Consider the following 26,839-nt stretch of genomic DNA (forward strand, 5'->3'; position numbering starts at 1 on the left):
GAGTTAAGTGGAATTATATAGATTGAAACCTAGTAAAGATTCACTCGATGATAAAATTGAAGCAAATCTCTTTTTTTTTTTTTTTCCTCCTATATGAAATTGTTTTGAGTAAATGAGCCAGGGGAAAGACAAGAGAATATTTTAGTTCTGAACATGATTTTCTATCTTCATTCTCTATTAGATATGATCTCTATTTTCTGCCCTGAAAAAATTGCATAGATAAGGAGAAAAAGAAAAATCCAACTTTTAAGCAAAAGCACACAAATATGGAAAAAAATGCAAAAAGGTGGAAAACCACTGTGAAATTTCAGTGAACTTCTGAAAACTGAGGAAGTCACTGATTTTCATTAAAAAATATCACAAAGCTTCTTCGATTATAAATTTTGTAGGTAAAGTGGTAGGAACAGAGATGGTTAAACCTTAAAAAAAAGCCTGAACCCATAAAGAACTACTGCTAATAAAGACATGAGCAAAGGTTTGCCTGGTGCTCGGTAATCTGAAACTGCAAAACAAATATTAATTTAGGATAGTTTACAATATACACCAATTAGTCAGAACGAATAGTAATGTGATATGAGGACAAAAGAAACTTAGGCTGTAAGTCAGTTACAGGATCAGTGAAGAAACTGGATAAGCAGGAAATTAAGGAGGCACTGTGTTTTAGGTGGGTATCTAATATACTGGATATTAGGGCTACCTGGAGATGACTGGTACTGTCAGACACTGTGATAACATGGGGCAGCTCATACTACTGTTCTTGCAAGCAATGAGAACATCCACTCTGTCTGGGGAGAGGTCAGGGTTCTTCTCATGCCCTCCTGCCCCCAATCCACACCCAGTCTGGGACAGAGACTTCTGCAATGCCCTCATGGTGATTGCAGGCTAAAGAAAACCCAGTTACAACTTAAGCTTCTGTATGTACCATGTCCTCCTTTCTTTTAAAAAGCTATAAAGTCATATCTGAGATGATGTACTTTCATGCTAGATGGCTCGTGGAATTGAAAGCCCCTATCAAATAAAATTGATCAAAGTAGCTGTAGAACTGAAACCTGGCAGCATCTTGTCTCTTGGGTGCATTTTATCATAACGTACTCACAGTTACAGACTTAAACTGGCCCCACCTAAGAGTGTATTTGTAAGGGATTCTGCTGTGCAGCGATAGAGACGGTGGTAAATAGCATTAATGTTGAGTGACAGTTGTGCCCTATTTTCCCATATCACCCAGCTGTCAGTCAGATACCTTTATTAGATGATTCCTTGGCCCTTGCATCAGGCTGAATTTTGGATTGATTATACTGTGCTTAGTCAGAGGGAAGAGGTCTATATCTTTCGAAACAAATGGGTTGGAAAGTTCAGATTCCATACATGGGAAAGAACAGAAAGAAAAGGAATGAGCATCTGCAAAATCTGGCACACACAGGATTCGTACAACTAGACATAATCCCGGAGTGAGAGGAAGGGTATACTTCAGTAAATAAGCTACTTTGTTAAAATGTAAATGACACTAGAGCTATAGAATGGTTGCCAGCATTCCAGCTTACTCTGGAAGATGATGGTAAAATATGATTGACAGTTTCTAATGCTGTTTAAATTATCCTTTTGTTCGGTATCCCAAATATAAAGCTATTGGCTGTAGAAAGTGTTTATTAAACCAAAAAATGAGAAATTCAAACTCTTGCATGAGCCATAGTATAGTGATAAATGAGGAAGAATAGAAATAAAAACAGTACTAGTGGTGGTTATATTCTTTTCATAAAGGCTGAAAAGGGACATTGCTTCTATAATCTTAAACATAGGGGTTTCCATAATAGGGAAATACCCAAACAGTTTTAGCATGAAAGTGTATGTGTTGAAGCAGCATTAAGTCAATATTTCATTCTAGACCTGTGAGGGATAAAATAGGAGGTCAAAACACTGGCTTATTCTTCTCTGTGTGCATATGATTGTTGGTGCAGTTCCTCATTCGAATAGCTAAAATACTTTGAGATATGCCATGACTACTGGCACTTAATAATGTGAACTGTGGTAATTTTTAAGCATTATTTTATTACTGTTGTAATAAAGCTTTAGAAATAGACACATCAGACGTAAATTATCTTTGCTCTGTTGACTTTCGATTTAGTCATGCCAATGAGCATCTGGACCCAGATGTAAGGACAGGTTCCTACACACAGGGAAAATATATTTCCTTTTTTACTGGAGATATATAAACATACCAACTTTCCCCTATATATATATAGACATATATATATATATTAATATATACAATGAAATGGATAGTTAAATGGATAGCACCGTCACTGGGTGAGTGGAGGGGTTGTCATGCTCTGCTCTGTGTTGTGAGACCTCACCTCAAGCATTGAGTAGAGGCTTGGGTGCCACAATGTACAAAAGACAGAAAGCTATCAGAGAGTGTCCAAAGAAGACCTACAAAGATGGTGAAGGGTCTGAAGGGCAAGATGTATGTGGAGTTGCTGCGGTCATTTGCTTTGTTCAACATGGGGAAGAGCAGATTGAGAGGAGTCCTCACGGTGGCCTACAGCTCATAGGGAGTGAAGGGGCAGTACTGAGCCCTGCTCTCATGACTGTGACAAGACCTGAGGGACCAGCATGGAGCTGCATCAGGGGAGAGACAGGTGTGTGTTAGGGGAAGGTTCTGTACCAGAAGGCAGTGGCATGGAACAGGCTGCCTTATGGCAGTGAGCACAGCCCTGAGCTGCTGGAGTTCTGCAAGTGCTTGGACAATGCTCTCAGAAATATGATTTGAATTTTGGGCAGTGCTGTATGGAGCCAGGAGCTGGGCTTAATGATCCTTGTGGGTTCCTTCCAATTCAGGATATTCCATGATCCTATTGTCTTTTTAATGAGATAAAGCTGTTTTTTTCTGGACTCTTCCATGTGAATTATGAAGCTGGTGCTGCTGTTCTAAGTAACTTGAGATCATTCATGAGAACAGGTCCGGAGCTTGCTCCACTACATATGGGAAGATTTGCGTGGGGTGAGAGGGTGAGCAAGGCTGGCAGGTGGGAGCTCTTCTACTCACCAGAGCTGAGCTAGAACATCTAAAAAGCTCCGGAACACTTCTGGCAACAACCTAGCTCTTCCTTTGGAGGTTCAGGAGTGATTCCAGGGCATCCTCTACAAGGATGATAGCTTCCATTTTCTAGCAAGTTCTAGCTAGTCTGTTTGCTATTTGCACTATGGAAATTTTCCATGCATTTTCTATAACACAGGGTGTACCTCTGGCTCCATAGACAGGTGTCATTTCTGGGCATGGGTGTTGAGGCAATATATTCCCCCACAAAAACAGCCACATGTCAGTATGGGGGCTTAAAATTATTATTCCTACACACATGCTATCTGCACTGCCTGGGGATCCACATCTTCTGGATGAAAAGAGTTATAAATGTAAGGTATTATTAGCACATGGCTTTGTAGTGAGCCACCCTCAGGCCACATTAAGGTTTTTGATGTTTCTCCGCTGCAGCCTCTGAAAGGATCTTAGCATTATTTAAAAAAAAAAAAACAAAAACAACAACAACAACAAAAAAATAATAATTTTAAAAAACAACAAACAACAACATAAAGAAGCTTATTTTAAAAAAAAAAAGAAAATGCTTGTATTTTAATTTCTGCTTGGAGCTGATGTTTTGCTAAGGTGCAGTATGAACATCTTGATTATTCTCTTTTAAAAATGACCTTGGTCGTTTAAAAATGTAAATTAGAATAAATGATCTAGTGACCTTTTCACTGAAGTCTCCAAAGATATGCAAGGAGCCATCTCTGTCTCCTAGTGTTGCAGCAATACCTCCTGCTAGGGAGCACAGAATCAGGCTGTGTTAAAAATACTCCAAGGGTGATATTGATGGGGGGAAACTCATTCTTTACAGCCTTTTTAACATTCAGCAACAGCATAACTTGTTTATTTCCTCTGTGTTGGAAATGTCAACAAATGTCACCCAAGTTCTTTGTTTTCCTTTCTTATCTTTTGACACATTATATGATATGTGTGTGAGAGTGTAGGGTATATTAATAAAGGAGGTTTATTCTCCAAAGAATTAACAGCGTGAATGTTCGACTGTACAGAAGAAAGGTTTCTTCTATTAGTTTTGCCATTGGAAAGAGAAAAAAAAGCCAAAAGAATTACTGAAGAAAGAGATCAAAAGAAGACCTATTTGCTCTTAGAGGTCTGTGAGGTCTGTACTTCTGTTAGCACGTGGCCACTGTTCACTACCCTAAGATGCTCCTTCTGATTAACTGTGAATATGCTTTGTCCAAACCATTCAAAAATGTTTTTTAACAGTGTGATCCATGTTGCTTTCCAGGGAGAGTACATCCAAATTGCAGAAAAGCTTAGCTCTGTTACATAACTAAATGCACATACATTTTATAAATGACTCAGTTCCCCAAAAGTGGGGTACTCAAGGGTTCTCAACCACACTAAGAGCGTGTGGGGGCCTTAGTTGCTTTTCTGAAAATTTTCTGCAGTTCCTAAATGGCTAACAGTTGTGTGTTTGTTTATTTATTTGTTTGCTTTTATTATAGCCTTTGCCTCAAATGAAATTTCTGGTGTTTGGTTTAACCTTTTAAAAACATTAATATGCTTTACATTGTATTACTAGGCTCATAGTATAAACTATAATGTGACATTTAACATTTTTAAGGCACTTTTTACAATAGTATAATGTTTTAATTAAGGCACTGCTGAAAGGTCTCCAAATCAATTGGAATTAGAATTAGAACATACAGTGTGAATGCACAGAAAATGACAATTTCAGTCCAAACTACTTCTAGATGGGTTGACAGGACAGAAATCAATGTGGGGTTAAAGTCTTTGTTTTCATTTTAAGTACAGAGAACTCACATGGAAAAATATTAAGAGACATTTTCCAAAGGAGAAATGCTAGTAGTCTGTGGTAAAGCTGTGAAAATAAGTCCCTGTGCATGACAGGATCATATTTTCTTTTCATCTTCATCTATCTTATATGTACTAAATTTTGATGATTTATATACCTCTGCAATGTGTTCAGCAGTTCTTTTTCATCTCAAAGTCACACATTTCAACTATTTGTAGGCAGTTAGTCATTGCTATATATATTTCATTTTTATTTTATTTCTGGGTTTTTTGTTTAGTTGGTTTTTGGGTGGGTTTTTTTTTTTTGTTTATTGGTTTTGTTTGTTTGTTTGTGGGGTTTTTTTTGTTTTTTTTTTTTTTTGTTTAAAGTTCTGTTAAAACATGCCTACATACATCTGAGAAATTATACCCTGCAAAAGATTTCACAATTGAATAGCAGTGATGTGCTGACTCCTAGGCACAATGTGCTCTGACTGCTGCCGAGGTGAGACATGATGGTGAGGTTAAGCTGCAGGTATGCAGCCTTATCTCCTGCATTTGCAGACCCATGGAAAATGCACAGAAGCATGGCTATGAAGGGCCAAACTCATCACTCCAAGGTTTCTAGTTTCAGGTGTTAGAAAGTTCCTGAAATTAATCAGATTTCACATTGGTATAATTTTAAATGATTACAATTAATAGAGGGTTAAAAATAATAGTAATCAAAATCAAACAAACAAAGAAACAAAAAAAAACATCCTACAGGAAGCATTGTATAATTCTTCTGTGTTCCATTAATTTTTGTCCACCTAAGAACACCCTCTTAAACCATCACAGTTAGCTTTCACCTTGTTTTTAGCACTTGGAAGGGAAACTTCTTCAAATTGTTCATATGATTGGGAGATTCAAATGGGCATTCTCATCTGAGCCAATTCCAATGACCAAATTTGGTAAACGGATAGAACCAGTGTACCCTCTTTGTTGTTTTTTTTGTTTTGTTTTATTTTTCCCTTCCTTTTTTTAAACCAATGATTTGCATTGTGAAATGATTAACTAAGGGCTGAATGCTGCAATCTTTGCCTGTTCCCAGTTACCTACAATTGAGGTATAACTTGAATCAAGGAGTCAGTCCTCAGTCCACAGTGATTTTCTTCCATGTTTGCTCTATCAGACCTCTCATTCACTTTGTTTTTATCAAAAGAGTCTCAGGGGATGCTTGGTAAGATCAGTCCTTAAAGTCCATTAAAGCCAGCAATCTGTTACAGAAATGGCAAATCCTAGTAAAAAAACAGTAAAAATTAGCAATTAAGAAATGCTGGAAAGTAGTGAATTAGGCACCTGAAATAAAATGAGGCATTTTTTTATTTTCTCCCAGGTTTGTCCTTTGATTGATCTCCTCTTGCATCTTGGTTAAGTGTCTGCACAGTGTGAGAGTATCTGAATCTGGAGATGTATGTGATCTTGCATGATTTCTGAGTCTGAATGATTTATTGGTAAATAAGTAACACTTTTACTGGACACTTTTAAGGATGGCAGATTCCTAGAAACTGAGGGCACCTATGCAATAGAAACATTATTAAGAGATGCTGGATTTCTTTCATGCTTCAAAAAACAGTTGTCAGGTTATAAACAGGTTTACAGAGGAATTATTTAGCTGTGAGATGGCTTTGACTTAGAGGCACAAGTTTTCTGCATGTGAGAAGAAACATCCAGTAATTACTTCATGCTTGTATGTCTCTTCAGTAGTGTTGTACTTGGTTCCACAGATGGCAACAAACCTTGTTTGTTCTCATGCACTGCAGAGCAGTAACACAGTTCACAGCTTCTCCTGAAAGCTGTATCACTGGTGTAGGATTTTCCCTTCTGTTTGCAGATTTCTTTTTGACTCTAATCTATCCTACCTCATTGCACTGCTTGGCCATGGAGATATTTCTGTACATCTGGTTAGGTTCACACTGTTTTCTGAGCATGTTTGTCATGTGTGTTCTGTGGCTCTTTACATTATGCCAGCTCTAAAGATAGAGTCTTTCTTTAAATTTTGGAATTCTTATTTTAAATTCTTAGTTTTTGTTGTTGTTGTTATTGTTGTTGTTTTCTTTCTGGAAAGTCATTACTCGTGACTTGAGGCTCTTTACCTTTTGCCACTGAAAATTTCTATCTTCAGGCAAAAGGCACTGCTTCATTGGACCAAATGCATGGAAACACCAAGGCAGAAAAGATAGAACAAGCCAGAGAGATTCAACTGCCTAGCCTTCATTTGTCTTCTTGCCATAACAAAACTTATTTTATCATTATTTTCATGTTCCCCCTTACAGTGGTGAGCAAAGGTCTTCATTCCTCACCCTGCTACTCTGCCATATGACAGGCTTAGGAAAAAGTGAGATGACTGCTCTGCCGCCACAATTATCCTACGTTAAAAAATTAAAATAAATAAATAAAATATTGACATTTTAATTGATTTCTGAACTCGACAATAAACTCTAAAGAGGGAGTTTAGGATCCTTGCTGCCTATCATTTGGTTGCAATCATTGATTTCTAGCAATTGCTTTACCATAATTTATCAGCCAGTGTAATCTAACCTTCCCTTTGTTTTTGGAATATCGATCCACTAAAGATGACTCTTCTTGTCTCAGCAGGGTACCTCAGTCAGGGCTACAAAGCATGATAGATAGAGGAAAATTTTACTTTGTGTTCTGAAGAGAAGTGTTTGCTGAATAAAGTCCAGTTTTATAGCATCATCTTCACTAGAAATGATTTTTCCTTATGAATAAAGTGCATCATTAAAAAATCCACTAGACTAATTACTGTTCTTCATTATGTTCAAAGCAGTGTGTAAGGGAGGTAACACTGCAGATAGCACAAGGGCAAAAGCTGTTCTAGCTATGCACTGAGATCAGGACTGCCCTTTAAATTTGTAGTGTAAAAGTATGCAATCAGTTTACATTGTAGAGTCAAAGAATATTGAAGGTTGTAAGGCAGCTCTGCAAAAAATTGAATTCACCTTTCTTATCAAAGCTGGGTCAAGTAGAATAGGTTGATCATAACTGTATTCTGTCATGTTTTGAGCATCTCCAAGAAAGGAGACTCCTCAGCTTTCCTAGGAAATCTGTATTGGATTTTGGCTACCCTTAAAGTAAAACAAAATTTAAAGTGGTGGGTTTTTTATATGTTTAAATGAGTTTTCCTGTATTTCTATTTGTGTCCATTTCTTGTCCTGTTACTAGATATCACTGAGCAGACTGTGGCTCATCTTTTAATTTTCTTGCAATCACATCTTTTAAGGTCCCCTTAAGCCTTCTCTTCTCCATAATGAACAGCCTTGGTCTCTCAGCGTGTTCTAATATGTATTTAAAATTTTCTATTCTCCTTTTTCTTCCTTCCTTCCTTCCTTCCTTCCTTCCTTCCTTCCTTCCTTCCTTCCTTCCTTCCTTCCTTCCTTCCTTCCTTCCTTCCTTCCTTCCTTCCTTCCTTCCTTCCTTCCTTCCTTCCTTCCTTCCTTCCTTCCTTCCTTCCTTCCTTCCTTCCTTCCTTCCTTCCTTCCTTCCTTCCTTCCTTCCTTCCTTCCTTCCTTCCTTCCTTCCTTCCTTCCTTCCTTCCTTCCTTCCTTCCTTCCTTCCTTCCTTCCTTCCTTCCTTCCTTCCTTCCTTCCTTCCTTCCTTCCTTCCTTCCTTCCTTCCTTCCTTCCTTCCTTCCTTCCTTCCTTCCTTCCTTCCTTCCTTCCTTCCTTTCCTTCCTTCCTTTCCTTCCTTCCTTTCCTTCCTTCCTTTCCTTCCTTCCTTTCCTTCCTTCCTTTCCTTCCTTCCTTTCCTTCCTTCCTTTCCTTCCTTCTTTCCTTCCTTCTTTCCTTCCTTCTTTCCTTCTTTCCTTCCTTCTTTCCTTCTTTCCTTCTTTCTTTCCTTCTTTCCTTCTCTCTCTTTTTTTTTTTTTTTTTTTTTTTTTTTTTCCCCTCACATTATATTGGGAAGAACAAATTTCTTCTTCGGTTGTTGGAGAAAATATAGAGGGAGATGACAGCCAACACAGAGCAAACAAACCAAATTATGGGCCTAACTCTTAGCTCAGTTGTCTGTATTTTGTTTCCTTTTCATTTGCTCCAGTTTAGTAACTGCAGTTACCAAAGAAAGCAAGAGACTTCTTGGCATCTAGCACACCCACAGTTCACCCTTATTACTGATAAATGGGAAAGTGAGCATGAATATTCTCCAGTGTGTGTCAGAGACCCAAGAGAAATCAAGTTATTTAAAAAGGAGAAAGAAAAAAATATCTTAATGAAATCAAGAATTACATTCAGGGGTGGTTTTATTGTCGTGATCATTTAGTTCTCTTCAGCCAGCTCAGAGGTTTATGATTATTGTTTGAGCAACAAATGACAAATACCCAATAATGTCCTGGCAGTGATACCCTGCAGAGGACCTGTCACAGAGGTGACATAATATATATTCATCATCCCTATTATTATTGTCAGCAAGCACCACTGGGTGCCTCTGTAGTCAGAGAATGGAGATGTTTGTGAGACTTCATTCCCAATTAGCACTGTGGTGTATGTTGGTCAGGGTTTCTTTACCTATTTTTTTTTTTCACTTTCACAAAAAATCTGTGATTCAGAGACCCATGCTTTGAAATCTTTACTCACATTTTACTCATGCAAACCTCCCACAGATCCTGACAATTGAGGCTTCAGAACTTGGTCCGGAAGAAGGAGGAGACAGATGAGTAACATCCTTAATAAGCCAACCAGCATGAGTGTGGCAGTCTTAGTTGGGAAAAATTAGGCAGGAGAAAGCTATTTCCTGAAGGATATGCTTCCCTCTTCTTCCCCACTTTTCAAGTTATGGGGACACATGCATCTCTGTAGACATTCTTGCAAGTGAAAATGAGTTGGGTGTGTGTCAAGGAGTTAAGTTTCATCAGAAGGCTGTGTTGAGCTGGAGCATTATAAAATAATTCAGAAAGGTGTTAGGACATGGGGTTACTTACTTGAGGTAAGAGATCAGCATCCTGGGTCATTTAAACATCACTGGGAGCAGTGGGACAATAAGCCTATAAGATAATCCAAGAGTTGTTGTTTATGAATTATGATTCTCTGATTTTCCTCATCTCTTCTGTTATATGATTTTTGTGGTTTCTCTCTCTTAGTGGTCATAAGTATACAGACAGCATAAGGGATGAAAGAGTAATTTTCATCCATGTTTAAAAAATTAACACAAGCAAAAATATTTCATAGACATAAAAGAAAACACCTGTTGATGGTCATTGCCTCTCCTTAAAGTCCTGGAGGCCAGAATATCTTATCTTGTGGTAGCATACACACCATGCCAGTTTGAGTCTCCAGCTTTGGGGGAGGACAGTATGGTCAAGAATAAGCTCTGAATTTGTCTAGAGGGCTGAGTTTCCTTGATGCTTTTCAGTCTGAGTCAGTCACGGCAATTGTACTGCTCTTATTCACTTGTTAGCTTTTGGCAGTGGGCAAGGATAATGTGTTCATGCTGGTCTTCTTAGCTTTGACATCATCCTTGAGGGGAACTGGGTGAAGAGGATTGAGGCATCCGCAGATCCTGTAAAGCACAGAGCTGTACTTAATTAGCTCAAACTAATTCAAAGAGACCTTTGCCATACCTCGTGCTCCCTAAGCACGCACACTGGCATGGAATAATTTCTATGCTGTCACTGGTCTCCGTGTCCTTCTGGTTCTCCACTAACTGCAGACTCTGTGGAAGCAATGAATTATGGTAATCAGCATGGACATAGTTTTCCACTTTCTTGGCTGAAATATTTCTGTTTTCCTTTCCTGGGGTGAAAATGTTGCATTTCAGTTTTTCTTAATTTTTTTTGCTGAAGATATTAAGCTTGTACTTCTCTACTGAAAACCGCAACTACTTGTTTTCTTATACAGGTGAATTTTTCATGCCTATCAGACTGATGAAATTTATAAGAGCTGTCTTCTATCCACTCTGGGTGCCATTAGTGCAGCATGTTTTGCTTTGCAAATGTTCTATAGGGCTCTTGATCTTTCTTGAAGTCACACGTTTGTCTTTCCACCTCAAAGATTGAAATATCTTGCCAGCTATTTCTGGAGTGGTAGAGAATAAGAGCTGAATTTAAGAAGGAAAATTCCCATAGTGTTGGGCTTTGTTTTCATAATAGCCTAGCAGAAATTAAACATACAGACCTTTGGGATGTCTTGTAATTTGCTGAAAAATGCAATCTCTTCTTTGAGGATGCTTATGAATGGTGAAGAAAGTGCTTCTCTTGCAGTATGAGAATACCTCTAATTGTTTCCCCTTGATTTTCTGCTAAGGCATCTAGACCTAAGGGCAAGGAAGAGTATATTGTATCCACCGCAAATAAATCAGTGCTATTAATTGCTGATATATGCAGTATGACCTTCAGAGCTAATACACAGCTGCTTCTAATATCAGGAATACTGGTTTAGAATGGGCAGTGCAGGGATCTGGCCCTAGATCAATGAAGGAAATGTCTTGAACAAATTGGGACCAGAGAGGTCAGTCTTCTAAAAAACATAATTAAATTGGGCCTGAACTGGAAGGCTCACACATCAAAGACCTTCAGTGATCAAATGATTAGGGAATGAAGGAAGAGGGGGAGCAGCAGAAAGGGAAAAAGAAACAGGCAAGAGTGTGTGAGACAGGAGCTTTAGATATGGTATTTGAGAAGCAGAGAATGTTTAGAAGCAGGAAGAATGATATTTAGTCAAAGGCAGATTAGGAAAAAATAAAAAATAAAATAAAAATGTTTGAAATACATAGCAGGATGTGTTGGCACACGCTAGAAAACAAAGAGCAAATAAGGTAATGAAGAACAATAAAGCATGCAGGAAGACAGTATTAGGAATGCAATGAGAAAATCCATGGGTAATGGAGCCTGTTGTTTGCAATATAAATTTAAATGCAGCATGTAGCATCTGGCCGCTCTTATCTGAAAGGATTGTTGTTCTGTGAGTAGTTGTTGAGCAGAAACTACAAAGTGAAGCAGAATGCATATTTGAAATATCTGGGGTCGTATATTTTATTTTATTGCATGTTTTACCTTCATTTTAATTTTAAGATACCTCTTGTTTTTCTTTGCTTCCTTAGCACCAGTGAAAGGTGCTATATGGAGAGCCTGGGGGATTGAAAGCTTTTGTTTACTCATAAATAAACACAGCAGGAGTAGCAAAAAAACAACTATCCTTATCTTGCTTTCCACTTATCTTCCTTTACCCTCACCTGGAAGACTTCCCATCTTTCCTGGGACAAGGTCTCTGCAGACCTGTCCATGACTGACAGAAAAACAGTAGTCACTTCTATCATTTTACATTCAAATGCTCCAGACAACCTCATCAATATGACTGAAATGTCACGATATGTTTATGTTATTGTTATTTGCAAAGTAATGGATGAGGAAGTCTTTTAAGTCTGTTTGCTTTCACTGTGCTGTTTGCCTTTGTATTCATTTGCCTTGGTCAGGAGTTCTCCATAACCAGAAGAGTTAGAAATGCACTCTGCTATTTATTTACTCATTACCTGTGAAAGTTGAGACTCTTCACTATGGTTTAAATGACCAAACTATCAGGGAAAATATCAGGAAAGCAGATTTGAGTTACAAAAATTATAGAGTGATGTAGATTATACATGGAAAAATCATTACATGAGGAGAAGGTCTGAAAGTAAAGAGAGCTGGACTGTCTAGGAAGGACTCTGAGAGTAATATTGGGAGTGATATTTGAGCCAGATTATGTACCCTCTCAGTCACCTGAAAAAAACAAGGTAGTAAAGGTGTCTTCTGTGAAGTACATAGAGGTCCTGGTTCTTGCTAACTTACTTAGGAATCCTAACTTGGGGTATTCAACAAAAAGATGAATGCAGTATCTTGTTAGTGTGAACTTTTCCTGACGTGCTTCAATTGGTCTTGCCCATGTTTCATAGCATCTCCAAATCTAAAGGTAACTTTCTGCACTCAAATTTATGAGAAACAACAACAACAACAAAAAAAAAAAAAAAAAAAAAAAAGGAGTTTTTTATGTGTATGGGTTTTTTGTTGGTTTTGTTTTCCCAAAAAGGCAACAAGTTCATATTAAGGAGAGAATTCCAGTTTTAATTATTTTCCTTTTCCTTTGATGTGGAAGGAAATAAGATTATATAAAGGTTTTTTTAATAAGAATTAGAATAATCTAGGCATAAAGAGCCACTTGTGGAGTTGATGTTATGGCTGAGTAGCTTGGATTCAAATGATGAGAACAGACTTTGAATATTACATCTCACATCATAGGCAATATCTCTGAGATGGTTGCTCCTTAGAACATCATCATCATAGTATCATAGTCTCGTGCGAGTTGGAAGGGACCTTAGAGATCATCGAGTCGAACCCCCCGGGATACGAGCCTCCTGTGTAGCAGAACGGCACTTCTACCACTTGCGCCACAGAGGGATTCGAACCCAGGGCCTCTGGTGTTGCAACGCGGCATTCCTACCACTTGTGCCACCGGGGCACACCGTATTTGCAGTTCAAAACAAGTAAGAGACAGAATAACTGATAACTTCTCTCATGTGCTGATGAAGCAAAATGCAGGACTGCTCTAAAGAACCAGATAAATAAATGAACTGGATGGTTAAAAATAGAAAAGGGACTCGTGAGTTTGTGGATTCGATCTGATAGAGATTGACATAGAGCACTAAAAAATAGGAGGTAAAGATAAATGACAGGGTGCATTAAATGAACAGAAGAAAGTGAATGGACATGCAGATAGTCTGAGATAAAAATAAAATAGAAATTTCTAATTAGTGCATTTGAAATTAGTGCTCTAACATTCTCTGCCCCTGTCACTGAGAAGTCACCATCCACCACAGGTGTGGATACACTGGAAACCTGTAGGAAACTGGCCTGAACTGCTATTGGTACAATGTATCCCCATGCCCTGGGAAATTTATTATTTTATCATCTGGCCTGGAGCCACTAGGTAGCTGCTCTGCTGCTTCAGGCTTCTCTTACTGCCCACACACAGTTTCTCATCAGCTGGCTTAGGCATTTCAGGGACAGTGTTTTGCCCTTGAAGAAAAGGGATACTGCATATTACTGATGTACAAGTAGATGTGGAAGTGTGTATCATGTGGCGCTACCAATGTCTCTCTTTTTACCAGATGCCTACACCTGAATTTTCTAAATAACTTCTTTCTTTGCAGTTTGGTTTTTTTTTTTTGTATGCTTGCATGCAACTGCCTGCATATTTAAATTGTATACATATTAAAAAAATACTCTGGTTGCTAAGCAGTTTTTTTTGTCTCAACAAATTAGGCAGTAAAAGTCAATGATTTCTAGTCACTAAAGGCAGATTATGGCAAGTAGGGAAAATTTCTCAGATAAAAACACACTTGTCAACAAGGTTTAGCTATGATTTTTAAGGTTATAATGGGCCTTATGATGAGTTCTGCCTCAGCTGGGTAATTTATTGTTTGTCCAGAAGTTTTACCCAGTGACATGTATTAATCCATGTTGACCAAACATATTTGTATGATTGTTATGGTTTTGTGAGAGTACTTTAGGAAAGGTATGAAATGAATAATTCTGAATATTTGTTTCCAGTGTTTCTGAAATGTGATGTTTTCATTTTGAAATTATGTGTTTTATGTGGGTATTTGCCTCAAGCAGCACAATTTTTAATGAAGGATTATGTCAGTCCTGCCTATTGGACTTACAGTATAGGACTGAGTTAATTCAGTAACTACAATCAGCATTCAGAGACTGAACCACAAACTTCAGGACAGATACAAATGAAACTGACCTTAGCATTGAAGGTGAAAATCTTTTCAGAGTAAAAGTTTCCATCTTCTGTAGACAAGAGATTTAGGCTAATTGCTAAGTAGCGTTTTAAGCCTGTAGTTCTTTTACCCTTTTCCCTGTGTGCTGCCAGAATGAAGTATTTTCAGTCCAAGTTTCAAGTGCTGTGGTGCCGGATCAGTCAAGGTCTAGGGCTTAGGCATAATGGAGTGATGGTGCCTGCATCCTTTATGTAGAAAAACTCTCTTATTCTGTAAACTAGATCACTAAAAATGTTGAAATTTGTGCAGTGTGGCTACAGAAACAGTAGCCACCGCTATAGCAGCAGTGCAGTAATTCTTAACAGAATGAGGTTAAGATTGTTAAAAAATATATATCTCAGAATTTAAGACCCACTGAAATGTCTTCCTGAGGATGTGTGTGCCTGAGTGGTCTACTCAACTGAGTTCTATTAGGACCATAGAATGAGCTAGCTGCTTATTAGACACCAGTGAACCTGTACAGTTCAGACCACCTTAGAAGCAAAAAGGCCTCTCATCTAAAAACTTTTAATTTTGGTTAGACCCTTTTCAGCAACCAGGATATTAAAAGCATCTCTCTTTTATGTGGCTCAAGATACATTATTTCCTTTGTAAAACTCCAGTAAAGCTGGTAACGTCTCCACTCCCATCTCAAAACTTGGTCTATGTTCTTGAAATGCATGAGTAGTAAATATTTCCGAGGCTCTGTACTGCAAATTTTATCTGAAGTGATGAAAATGTCCCAAATGTGTTGTGGGGAATTGCCAGGCAGGCTCAGAAGTACATGGAATATGTTCACTAAATTTTATTTTCTCAGGAAATGAATCTCAAAAGCTTGACTAATTTGGCACATTTCTCAAAAATAAATGGATTATAAGGATGTCTTCTTTTCAGCAAGGTGCTAGTAAAAGTGAAGTAGTGTCTAACAGATTTGCACCTGGTTTCCTCTTGTCTTAAGATCACTTGCTGAATTTCATAGGAATAGATGTAAGTGCTCTAGGGTCACTAAGGCTGTTAAACACACAGACTATTCAGGAACCAGGGGTCTACATATTTGGCATGCAAGCTGCACATTTCTCCTTGATCTGAACCACTTCAAAAGAAAAACAAAATCCTCATGTGTGCGCATATGGGAGCACATACACTTATCAAAATACTCTTTCCAAGGCACTGCCTATATACTACAAGAAGGTGACTCTAGGAAGGAAACTTTAGCATGTATTTCAAGAGCTCAGCTAAGTAGTAACAATGGAAACAGAACACTAATGTTTTAACTGATTCTGAGTTTTGTTTGGTAACAGTTGGGATTACTGTTGTCTTTCAAGATTTACAGTTTGTACACCTTCATGGACATGCTCACCATTGTTTTCTTTGGCCAAAGTAACAAAAAATATGAAGAAATGCCTTGATTGCAGAGGTTAACCACGATGGAACAAAAGCAGGTATATGCAAAGTACTGCTTTCAGTGAAAGAAGTGATATGACTCAGTAAACTGGGAGTGCTGGAAAGATGAAAACTTTTATCTGCATTAAAGCTCTGAGGCTTCTGTTCCAGATACTATCGGTGTTACCATCCTGTACTTCAGCAGAAAAGCTGCTATGAGATCTGAACTTCCTCTGCCAAAATCCTGAAGTGAATAGGGGTTTGTGGGTTATAAAGTGCATTCCACCAAGATCATAGCCTAGCGCTGCATGGATGCTCATGTTGTAACTAAATTACACCTGGCCTGTCTCTGACCAGCCACACTGATTATTTGAGCTTTTGATAAATGGGTAGTTGTAGTCTTGGGAATGATAAAAGAATGGGTAAGACTCCCTCCTAATAGGGAGGTGATTGTCCCTCTCTACTCGGCTCTTGTGTGGCCCCATCTGGAGTACAGTGTCCAGGTGTGGAGCCCTCAGTACAAAAAAGACATGGAGATTTTGGAAAGGGTCCAGAGGAGGGCCACAAAGATGATCAGGGGGCTGGAGCACCTCCCCTATGAGGACAGGCTGAGGGAGTTGGGTTTGTTCAGCCTGGAGAAGAGAAGGTTGTGGGGTGAGCTCATTGCAGCCTTACAATACCTGAAGGGAACTTACTCCCAGGAGGGGAGTAAACTCTTCAAAAAGGCTGATAATAGCAGGACTAGGGGAAATGGTTTTAAGTTAAAAGAAGGAAGATTTAGGTTGGATGTTAGGGGGAAGTTCTTTACTAGGAGAGTGGTTAGGTCCTGGAACAGGCTGCCCAGGGAGGCTGTGGATGCCCCGTCCTTGAAGGTGTTCAAGACCAGGTTGGACAGGGCTCTGGGCAACCTGATCTAGTAAATGTGTGTGTTTGGTGGCCCTGCTAGGCAGGGGGGTTGGAACTACATGATCCTTGAGGTCCTTCCAACCCAGGTCATTCTGTGATTCTGTGATTCTGTGATAGCGTTTAAAAGAAAGAAAGAAGGCAGGAAAAGATAAGCAATTATGGAAAGTGAGAATTTTTTTCCAAGAGATGCAAACAAACAGACATAAGTTTTTCCAAAGAAAGACTGAAAAGAGACCAATATCATTCTCTTTGAGACAGCTCTGCGGGAGAAAAATTTGGGTTATTTCTTTAGGAATTTTTTGAGTGGATTAAATCAGACTTCATAACGTGAACCTGCTTGAAAATTGCTTTTTTATGGATTATCCTTATCTCTGCTCCACATCCAGTTTTCTGATATCCATCCATAAAAGAAATGTTCTCACATTTAAGGCCATCCTATGAGTTAATTTCATTTGGAGGCATATGCTTCTTTAACAGAGCTCTTCCTAAACATGACCAAACAAGGACATCTTCTAGGCCTTGGAAGAACAGAGGAGAGAGGATGGACCCTGAGAGATTTGTAAAGGACAGAAATCCAATGAAATAAAGTGCATAAATGAACCTTGTGGTGATAGTATTGATGAATATGTTGTACAAAGGGCAGTGAATCTACTAAAATTCACCAGGGTTGCATTACTATGTGTCATGGTTTAACCTGGCAGGTGGCTGAGTACCACACAGTTGTTTGCTCACTCCCCCCCTTCCCAGTGGAATGGGGAAGAGAATAAAAGAATAAAAATTTTTTAAAAATAAATAATAAAAATAAAATAGAACTTGTTGGTTGGGATAAAACTATTTACTAAGATAGAGAAAAGGAGAATGATAATAATTATATCGCCTTTTGACTGAGGCTCTACTAGCTCCCTGAGCAGCAGGAGAGAGAAATTAACTCCTGCCCCTCCCCCCCCTCAGAACTCCTTCTGCATGATGTTATGTGGCATGCAAAATCCCTTTGTCCTAAGTAAATTGTAATAATTTGTTCCCTCCCAGCTCCTTGGGTCCTTCACTGAGAAGGGCTTTGGCTCTGTATCACACTGCTCAGCAGCAACTAGAAACACCGGTGTGTTATCAGCATTGTTTTTCCCCTCAAATCAAAATGTGACATCACACCAGACACTGTGAAGAAAACAGTTCCATCCCAGCTGAAACTGAGACACTATGGAAGCAATGCTGATCAAATTAATGCAGGTAGACCTTGCTAAGGTGTTACCAGTGGTCCCTTTCACGCCAGGATTCAAGGGTTAAGCCTCCGCGAATCCGGCCTCCTCCAGCCGGGGCCCATTTAACTACACGTTCACACCAATATGGTGAATAGCTAAATGGCGTTTTATTGTGCGTGTTAGCGGTTTAAATAAGCCGCTATCTACTTCGTCTACACCCCTTCTACATATGCATAAATCCTTCTACATATGCATAACCGAGCAGGGGAGGGCCTATCGCGTTACATCCCGAGTGTTCGTGCACGCCTAATGCAACATTTCCCCCCCCCCATGCTTAACAAAACCATGCCCCGTTACAACGCAAGCGCGATCCTAATCCTAATATATAAAAGTGTTAGTCCTTATACAATTTAAACTTTGTTACATATTAACTATAAAGTGAGGTATACAGGTTACAAAACATGCAGAGATAAGTGGTGCAATGTCTAACAATGTTAGTGGTGTTCTAATCAGTATGTCCAAGGCATCTTTGGTTATATTATACAGTTCATCCTTCTGCGCAAAGCTTCTTGTATATCCGCTGGAACTCCATTCTCTCATTAAGCACTCTTTCCATCGTAAGTTGTAAGCAACCCCTCAAAGTCCTTGCACTTGTGCCCTTTAGAGGAAATCTATTGCAGCTCTATTCTGTAAAACAGTATGCCTGAAAGAAAAGTTCTCAGCTTTCAATTAGTTTTCCGTTTCTTCCAGACCGCCCTTTTGGGTGATGACTGCATCAGGTTTTATTCTTCTTGACGGGACCCATAAAATTTTTCCTGATTCTCTATCCTTTACTGTGGCATAACCTCTTCGTTCAAAATGATTGATTGCATAATGTGCTACGCCAATACATCCACCTGCTGGGCTACCGAGATCCTACCTCTGTGACCTTCCCCCTCCCCAAGGACACGTATCTTGTCCTTCAGGAGACAGTTGGCCCTTTCCACAATTGCTTGTCCCTGGGAATTCCCAGCGATGCCTGTTGAATGAGATATTCCCCAGTGCTCCTTGAGTAGATCTCGAGATGAAGCACGAGCCATTGTCTGTCTTGATATGTCACGGCACACCAAGGACCACGATGGCAGTGGCCCAGTGTCGCTGAGCTGCAGGGGACTTAAATGTTAACATAATCATCATCACTCAATCAAAACCTTGACTGACAATGCACTAAACATAAGGTTACATGTAAGGTCATAATTTTTTGAGTTGACATATACACACTCATTCAAGCATTCATTTTAGACAATTCTATAAATGGAAATTTCTAAGCTAATGTATTATTACTTATCGACAACTATGAGGTGCTAAACCACCAAAAGGAGAGAGAAGGAACACAATAGTGGTGAATGTGATAGGCAGTGCCTGCAGGGCATCCCCTGCTTCAAAGTGCACTTTGCCTTTCTCACCCATCTCAGATTCTCTCCTGTTTTAATTCTTGCTAACAAACCACTATATTAGATCTCTCTACAATACAGACTACTCAGAGAAAGTTATTTACAGCTATAGTTACTTATTCCTATTGTTACTTGTTTTACCCTTAACTTTCTTCTTTTTGTTTTATTTAATTGGTAAGCTTTTCTTGTTGACCTACTCCTACTATAGTTACAAAAATCATCTATGGGTCATAATTCTTGATGCAGTATAGAGTGAGATGCACCTGTAACTGTCAGAAAACAAATATCTTTGCACTGCTGTGTGCACGTTGCATTCAGCCCACTGGGGGCAAAACTCATCCTGGGATCTTCAGGTCCTGCTCTAGTACAGCTGCCACCGTTCCTCCCAACTCCACCACCACAATTCCCCCTCCATACAATTTCCAAGCTCCATCAACAAATTTGTCCAAGTCCTCTACCCTAGTTCCCTAAATGAGTATATTATTGGGAGAAAATGAAGACATTCTTGCTGGCACTAGCAAGAGACCTTCAGAGGTGCAAACAGCTCTGCAGACATAGAGGAAGAAAACCGAAAGATTGTAACAATTCCTGCCAGACAGACCATCTTGGCATGATCACGGGATATCTAGCTTGTGCACCTGGCATGGGTGTGAGCAGATACTATATAGGCCATTGGCAAAACCCACCAAAACTGAGGCGGTTTGGAGTGAGTGGCAAGAGACCGTGGGTTCATGTATGACCAAAGCTCAATCAGCTGAGCTGTCTGTGTTACTCTGAATGCAATTGGTGCTGCATTCTTATCCCTGTCTCGGGCCTCTACTACCCACACCAAATTATCACTTACTTTGTAATTCAGGTCCCAGCAGGGGTAGTGATTAACAGTAAACTAGGGGCACGTGCACTCCCAATGTTTTGCTTTTGTCCCCATTCGGAAGTAACGATTTGTTTACTTTCACAAGCAGCGGAGGAGGGGGGTAGGCAGTGAGGGGGGGCAGTGCGGGGGTTTGCGTTCTCTTGCTGGCACTTAAAACTTCTCTGGCTAGAGCAGGTCACATTCGATATTTTAACTCACTGTTCTTCTGTAGCCTTTTTCCTGTTTTTTGTTTTTCACAATTCCACTATTCGTACCCTCAATTACAGTTGCACATAACATTAATAATTCCACTTCCATATAGCATTCATGTTTACACATCCCTGTAACATTAAGATTTTCATATACCATTTGCATTTAACAATCACAAAGACAGTGACAATAACCAATACAGTTTATCCTAAGCATTCTTGCTCTCCTCCAAGTTATCAGCAGGAATGGGCCTTCCCATTAACCTGATTCCAAATTCTTTAATATTATCATATTTTTTCCATGACTTTTCACTCTTTCCTTGTTAACTGAAATGAAGTGAGGGCTACAGGTTGTTGCCCATCATCACATCCTTGATTTAAAAGTTCAATACATATGTCATTTTAGCAAGCCTTCCTGCTGGAAGTGCCATGATTATTGTCCACTGATACCATTGGGCTGGAACTGACACTGAAAAACATCAGTGCAAAGGTGTTTATGATAGATTTCTTTTGTAACCACAACTAACAGATATTAGATAGGTCCCTTGGCTCATTTCATTTGGAAACACTATGGAGGAGTTACATGTGAATCATAATCAGTTTGACAAAAAGAGGTGAAAGAAAGGAATGATTATCACTGTGAAGGAAGTACCAGAAATCCAGGATGACCTGAAAAAAGGTCTGCAAACATTTCTAGGTTTTTCAAAAGCAATAAACTTCTTGGAGAAGCACAAACATCAAAAAATTACTTTCTCACTTCCCCAAGAGGTGCACACACAAAACTTTCCAAATTCCAAGATATGTTACAAGTTACTTAAACCACCAATCTTCAAGCCATAACCAAATTATGTAGTTTTAACACATCCAAGGACTGATACAACCACAACCACAACAAACAAAAGCATAGATGAAAAAAGACTTCTCAAAGTTGTTAACAGCAGTTTAACCGACTCCAACTGCCGTGGCTCTCTCATCAGCTGGTCTTGTTTCAGCTTCAGAGACTCCACTTGAGCCCAGGGCCCCCTGACAGGACCCCCCATTAACGACAAGAAGGAATGCCTCCCTTATCTTTGACCAATCCGTGACTTGGTCGCTCTTCTTCTCCCTTCCCCCTCCTCCCAGGTAGAGGCGGACCAGCAGCCCACCCTCTTGGGGAAGGGTTATGATGACTAGGAACGCCTCCGCCTCCGCCCCCGCTGATGTGGATTGGCTTCCATCTTGGTTACGCCTATCCACCCAGCCCCCCGGGGCGGAGCCACACCCACAACCCATCCCATCTCGAGGAAGGGACCCATCCTCTCGCCCCTGCTCACTCCCCTTCCCCACCCCCAAGGATGGGCGAAGGAATGCAGGTTGCTTTGGATACCGTGATGGGGCCTCCGAGGAAGGCTTCTGCTGGTCAAGAGATAAGGATGTGGAATGTGTGGAATGCTGCTGGACAGGGCCATCTGGTTGTTGTTCAGCCGGGGTGATGGCTGCGGTCGGGATGGCGCGCTCCACCTTGTCTTTGTCTTTCAGATCCTCACATCTGCAAGAGAAAAGGCTTCCCGACCCACATTCCGCAGCCCCAACCTGAATATCAGTCTTCCCCTCTTTCCGAGCCGCTTTCAGCGCCCCAAGCACCAACCCCCACGTTTTGAGCTCAGCATCTTTCTGCTCGTTCATTGTGCGTTCACAGAGCGAAAAAGTTAAAGAGTCCCACTTATTGTGGTCCAAAATCTCCCAAGGAGAGGAAAGCTCTCTCTCCTTTTCTAGGCATCTAATGACGGCCACGATGTCCTTCTTAGAAGGAACACGCTTGCCACCACGGTCTTTACAAAATTGAAGCAATACCTTTACGACTTGCTCCATAGTTGATCCGAGACGAAGAAGTTCGCTCGGCCCCGAAACCACGGTCCTACCGCCGGTAGCCTGCCGCCGACCTCACAGACTCTCTCAATCCGACGGGCATGCAGAGGATGTCCAACGCCTTGAATCCCAACGTCCTCACACGGGGCACCACTTGTTACCAGTGGTCCCTTTCACGCCAGGATTCAAGGGTTAAGCCTCCGCGAATCCGGCCTCCTCCAGCCGGGGCCCATTTAACTACACGTTCACACCAATATGGTGAATAGCTAAATGGCGTTTTATTGTGCGTGTTAGCGGTTTAAATAAGCCGCTATCTACTTCGTCTACACCCCTTCTACATATGCATAAATCCTTCTACATATGCATAACCGAGCAGGGGAGGGCCTATCGCGTTACATCCCGAGTGTTCGTGCACGCCTAATGCAACACTAAGGATAGCCACGAATAGCTTAAATAGTATGTGTTTGTAAATGTTCCCACTCTGTCACTTATAAAAGATAGGGTAGTTGGAGAAAGCAAGCATTTCACATGTTAATGCTAATTCTTTTCAATAAAGCCAGCTCTCAAAAAGGCATAGCTATAATGTATGATCTAAATTGCAGTGTACAGCTGATAATATGCAGCTTTACCCCCAGAGGAATGCTAAAACCTAGGTGAACACAAAAGATAAATAAAATTAGTGTTGGTATCCTGATTGTGAACCTGTGAGCACCTACGTATGACCAACTTTCAACACCTATACAGTTTCAGAGATGCTCATGAAACTAGCAGTGGCTGAACAACAAAAATGTTTCAATCTGTGAAGTCCTGAGGACAGATTCTGATGCAGAGGTGTTAGTCATCACTAGATGAATCAGACAAGATAACTGTATGGATCAGGGTGTACTGAGACCTCTACCATATAGTTAATGGAAATGTAAAAAATTAAGGAATAATTTTTGTCCTGACTCAATTCCCTTTTAAGTGCTGTCAGTTGCTTCAGAGAATACCTGTGAAACTTCACCCATCACTGCAGTCCTTCAGGCTTTGCAGCTATAGGGAAGACAGAGTGACAAGAGGTTCAATGAATACAGAGATAAGATATTAGAAGGTTAAGAAAAAAAGAGAAGAAAAAAAATAAATAAATTCATTTTTTCCAAAAGCACCTACAAACCCGAAAAAAGTGTAACAACTCATCCATACATTCCTGGGAAGCTCTATCCCTGTGTACTAGGAGATAGACTAATGAGAGCCACTACCCATCCACCCTTCTCTGTATTTATTTTTTCTCCTAGCCTGCATACTGCAGTGATACTTTTCTTGTCTGACAGCTGCCTTGTACTTGGTGCTATGGTATGCAAAGGTTATTGGAATTTATATGCAAAGCTCAATGGATATAGAATTAAAAAATGCCTCAGAGGCATTCTTGAAATGAGATGCCAAATCTCAGAAGTTGTATCTTTATGAGGAAAATTTGAATACAAAACACCAAGGTTTATGACTCTTGCACATATTAATTCATACCAATATATGTTATAAGAGGACTAAGGAGACTATTTTTCATCTTGGGCTGAGAGAGAAACCCTGCCAGATTTACTGACTCGCTGTGAGAAATCTGCTTTAGCTGGCTGATGGATACCTTTTAAATGTAAATCAGAATGGTTAGTTTATCACAGGGCTATCACAATGAGCCTGTAAAATGCTTGGTGCTGCAGGTCACAGGAGATTTGGGAACAGGGTGAACAAACCTCTCAGCAAAAACAGACCCTAAAGTTAACAATTCATATTCTGCTTTGTATGAATGTTACCAGAACTGAAATCAAAACAATTTTTATTATACATCCATCTCCTTGGCAGCTACCAATTACCTTGACTCTGTTGGAGAGACTAGATTTTAGAAGATAGTCATATAATAGACTCCCATATTCTTTCCATGTCTGCAGTGTAGGTGTTTTGCCTTTCTGGAGGGAAAAGAGATAAGCAGTTGTCCTGAAAAGGCCCCAGATGTTCTCTATAAAGTCCTGCCCGCAACAGCTCTTTCCAATCTGCTGTTTGTAAACACTTGGGTGTCTATCCTATTTGCTGTATCATGATTTTGTCACATCAGGACAGGCTCAGAAGCTTGAAGTACAGATGCTGGCAACAGATCACAAAGGCTAGAAATGTCCTCTTCAAACAAACAGTATTTACATTAATATTTTCAAATGCATTCAACAACTGGAGTGACAATAGTGATGATATTTGCATCCTAGTGCAGATGTTACTGATTTGTTCTTCTGCTGATAAAAGCAAATGATGTGCTCTCTGCCTCTTTTTCTTGCACACATGCAAGCACACGCAGAGAGATGAGGAGCTTTCAATCCATCCACAGATGGTTTCCCCATCAGGGCTTTGCCGTTTAGATCTCCTGCTTCATAGTCTCCTCTCGGTGTTGCAGTCCCTATTTTCTGTAATTAAATTCTGTTCCTCCCCCCAGTTTTTCTTTTATAAATGCTTTTCATTCTGATGCTTAGAGTCAACTGTCTCCCCAAAGCTCTGTGATATTTAACAGCATCCGGAAAAAATGTGGTTAGAGAATTGGGACACTTAAAGGAGACACTGCTCTCCTAAGTGTGCATTCACATTTATGAATAGATATTTAGAGGGTGGGAATGTAGATGAAGGAGAAGCTATGAAAGGGCTTATTACTAATTAACTGTATCTATTTCTCCCCCTTTTAAACTGCTTTTTTGTTTATAATTTCAGCTGGTAGGGTAATGTGCTAAATTAAAGCTGCAGAACACAATTATAATTAAGATTCAAAAAGCCAATTGGCTGTTAGTAAAATATTAATTGATAATATAAGGGATATTTACAGCATTTTGCTAAGCATGCTGCAGATTTGCATCAGTAACTTTGTTGCTAAGCTCCAAACATTTTATTCAGTAGCTTTTTTTTACTCCTGGAGGTAAAAAATTTTGCCTTCTCAAGCCGTCCTTTCTAAAAGTACTTTGCTTTTATTTTGTTTGCAAAGTTCAGCAAACACAGATGCTTCAATCCTTTCCTAAAGAACAGCAAAAGTGTTATATAATTACTACCACTTGCCATGCAGAAAACCTTGGCATAACTGAACTACCATGCATAGTTCAGCAATCACAGCATCTTTCATATCTACAGCTCCATGTTACCCCATGTTTTAGCAGGAGAAACCAAACCATCTTACCTGTGAGAGGAAGCAGATTCTTTTATGTACAGCCACAAATGTAGGGCTCATGTTACTGTTTCTTTCACAAGGAGGGGGAAAAATGATTTTAAGAGCTAAAAAACATTGATGGAGGTGATAGATTTTCTTCTCTGTTTGAAGTGTTTTACTACTGGATTAAAAACTGACCTTCATAATTTATTTTAGTTTTACACAACATCTGTATAACTGTCATTTCCGCTGTGTGATGAACTATAACTAATGGCACCATGATTTTTTTGTGTCATGTGTTTGCTAACATTTTAGTGGCCACATATTACTAAATATTAAAGCTATTATGAGACACTGCATGTAATCCTGTCACATGTACATCAGTAACAGCACCAGCTTAGGCACAGGTGACTATCCACCACCTACAGAATGCAGGGAACAACATGACTTTACACCTCCCATGCCCACTGAGGGAACAATCACGAACTCCTCTGCAGCAGGTGGTACAGGAGGTAGATAGTTGTTATTCAGCAGAAACAGATGTGAGTTGTAGGGGTACAGAGATCAGTTCTGTGTGTGTACTGAGAGCAGCCGTCTGTCATGCCTCAGGAAAATCCAGCAGCGGCATCTTGGAAGGTCAGCACTGGAGAGGCAACTGATAAAGCATGAGTATGACTCACATCTTATTGTTTTGAGGGCTTCTCCCAGCCACAGTCAGCCCTCACAGTCAGCCTGTAAATCACAGAATCATAGAATTGTAGGGGTTGGAAGGGATCTGGGGAGATCATCTAGTCCAACTCCCCTGCTAAAGCAGGTTCTCTATAATAGGTCTCACAGGAAAGTGTCCAGAAAGATCCGGAGAAGGAGACTCCAATAATTTTGTTTATTTTTCAAAGAAGAATACTTTACAGTTCAAACCAGAAAAGGGTATAGGATTTGGGGGGGGGGGGGCGGGGCAAGAGATAATGGTACAAATGAAAATGGGTGGGAAGCAAGGCACAGCTGTGGGCATTATGAGGAGCTCTGTTGTGATTACAGCACAGAATCACAGCAGGAAGGGCTGTAGTGTGAGAGTATACAGGAATCAGAAAGCTTGCAATGAGCCCAAGGTAACTTGTTTTCCCTTCTTCTCCTCTGTTTAAAGTTATACAATGTCATCTTTTCTGTAGGTTGGTTGAACATAGGGTGATTCCAGGTGATGATTATGCAAGACATTTCTGCTACCTAA

General features: G+C 39.9%; 1 protein-coding gene across 3 annotated transcripts in view; it reads left to right on the forward strand.

Annotated features, from left to right (window-relative positions):
* LRFN2 (leucine rich repeat and fibronectin type III domain containing 2) overlaps positions 1-26,839 on the forward strand; it is a 149,511-nt gene that overhangs the window by 86,472 nt on the left and 36,200 nt on the right. The gene's annotated exons all lie outside the window — the stretch shown is intronic.

This window comes from Coturnix japonica, chromosome 3 (assembly GCF_054131305.1).
Source record: "Coturnix japonica strain WE chromosome 3, WE-NBRP24, whole genome shotgun sequence".
Taxonomy (NCBI): Eukaryota; Metazoa; Chordata; class Aves; order Galliformes; family Phasianidae; genus Coturnix; species Coturnix japonica.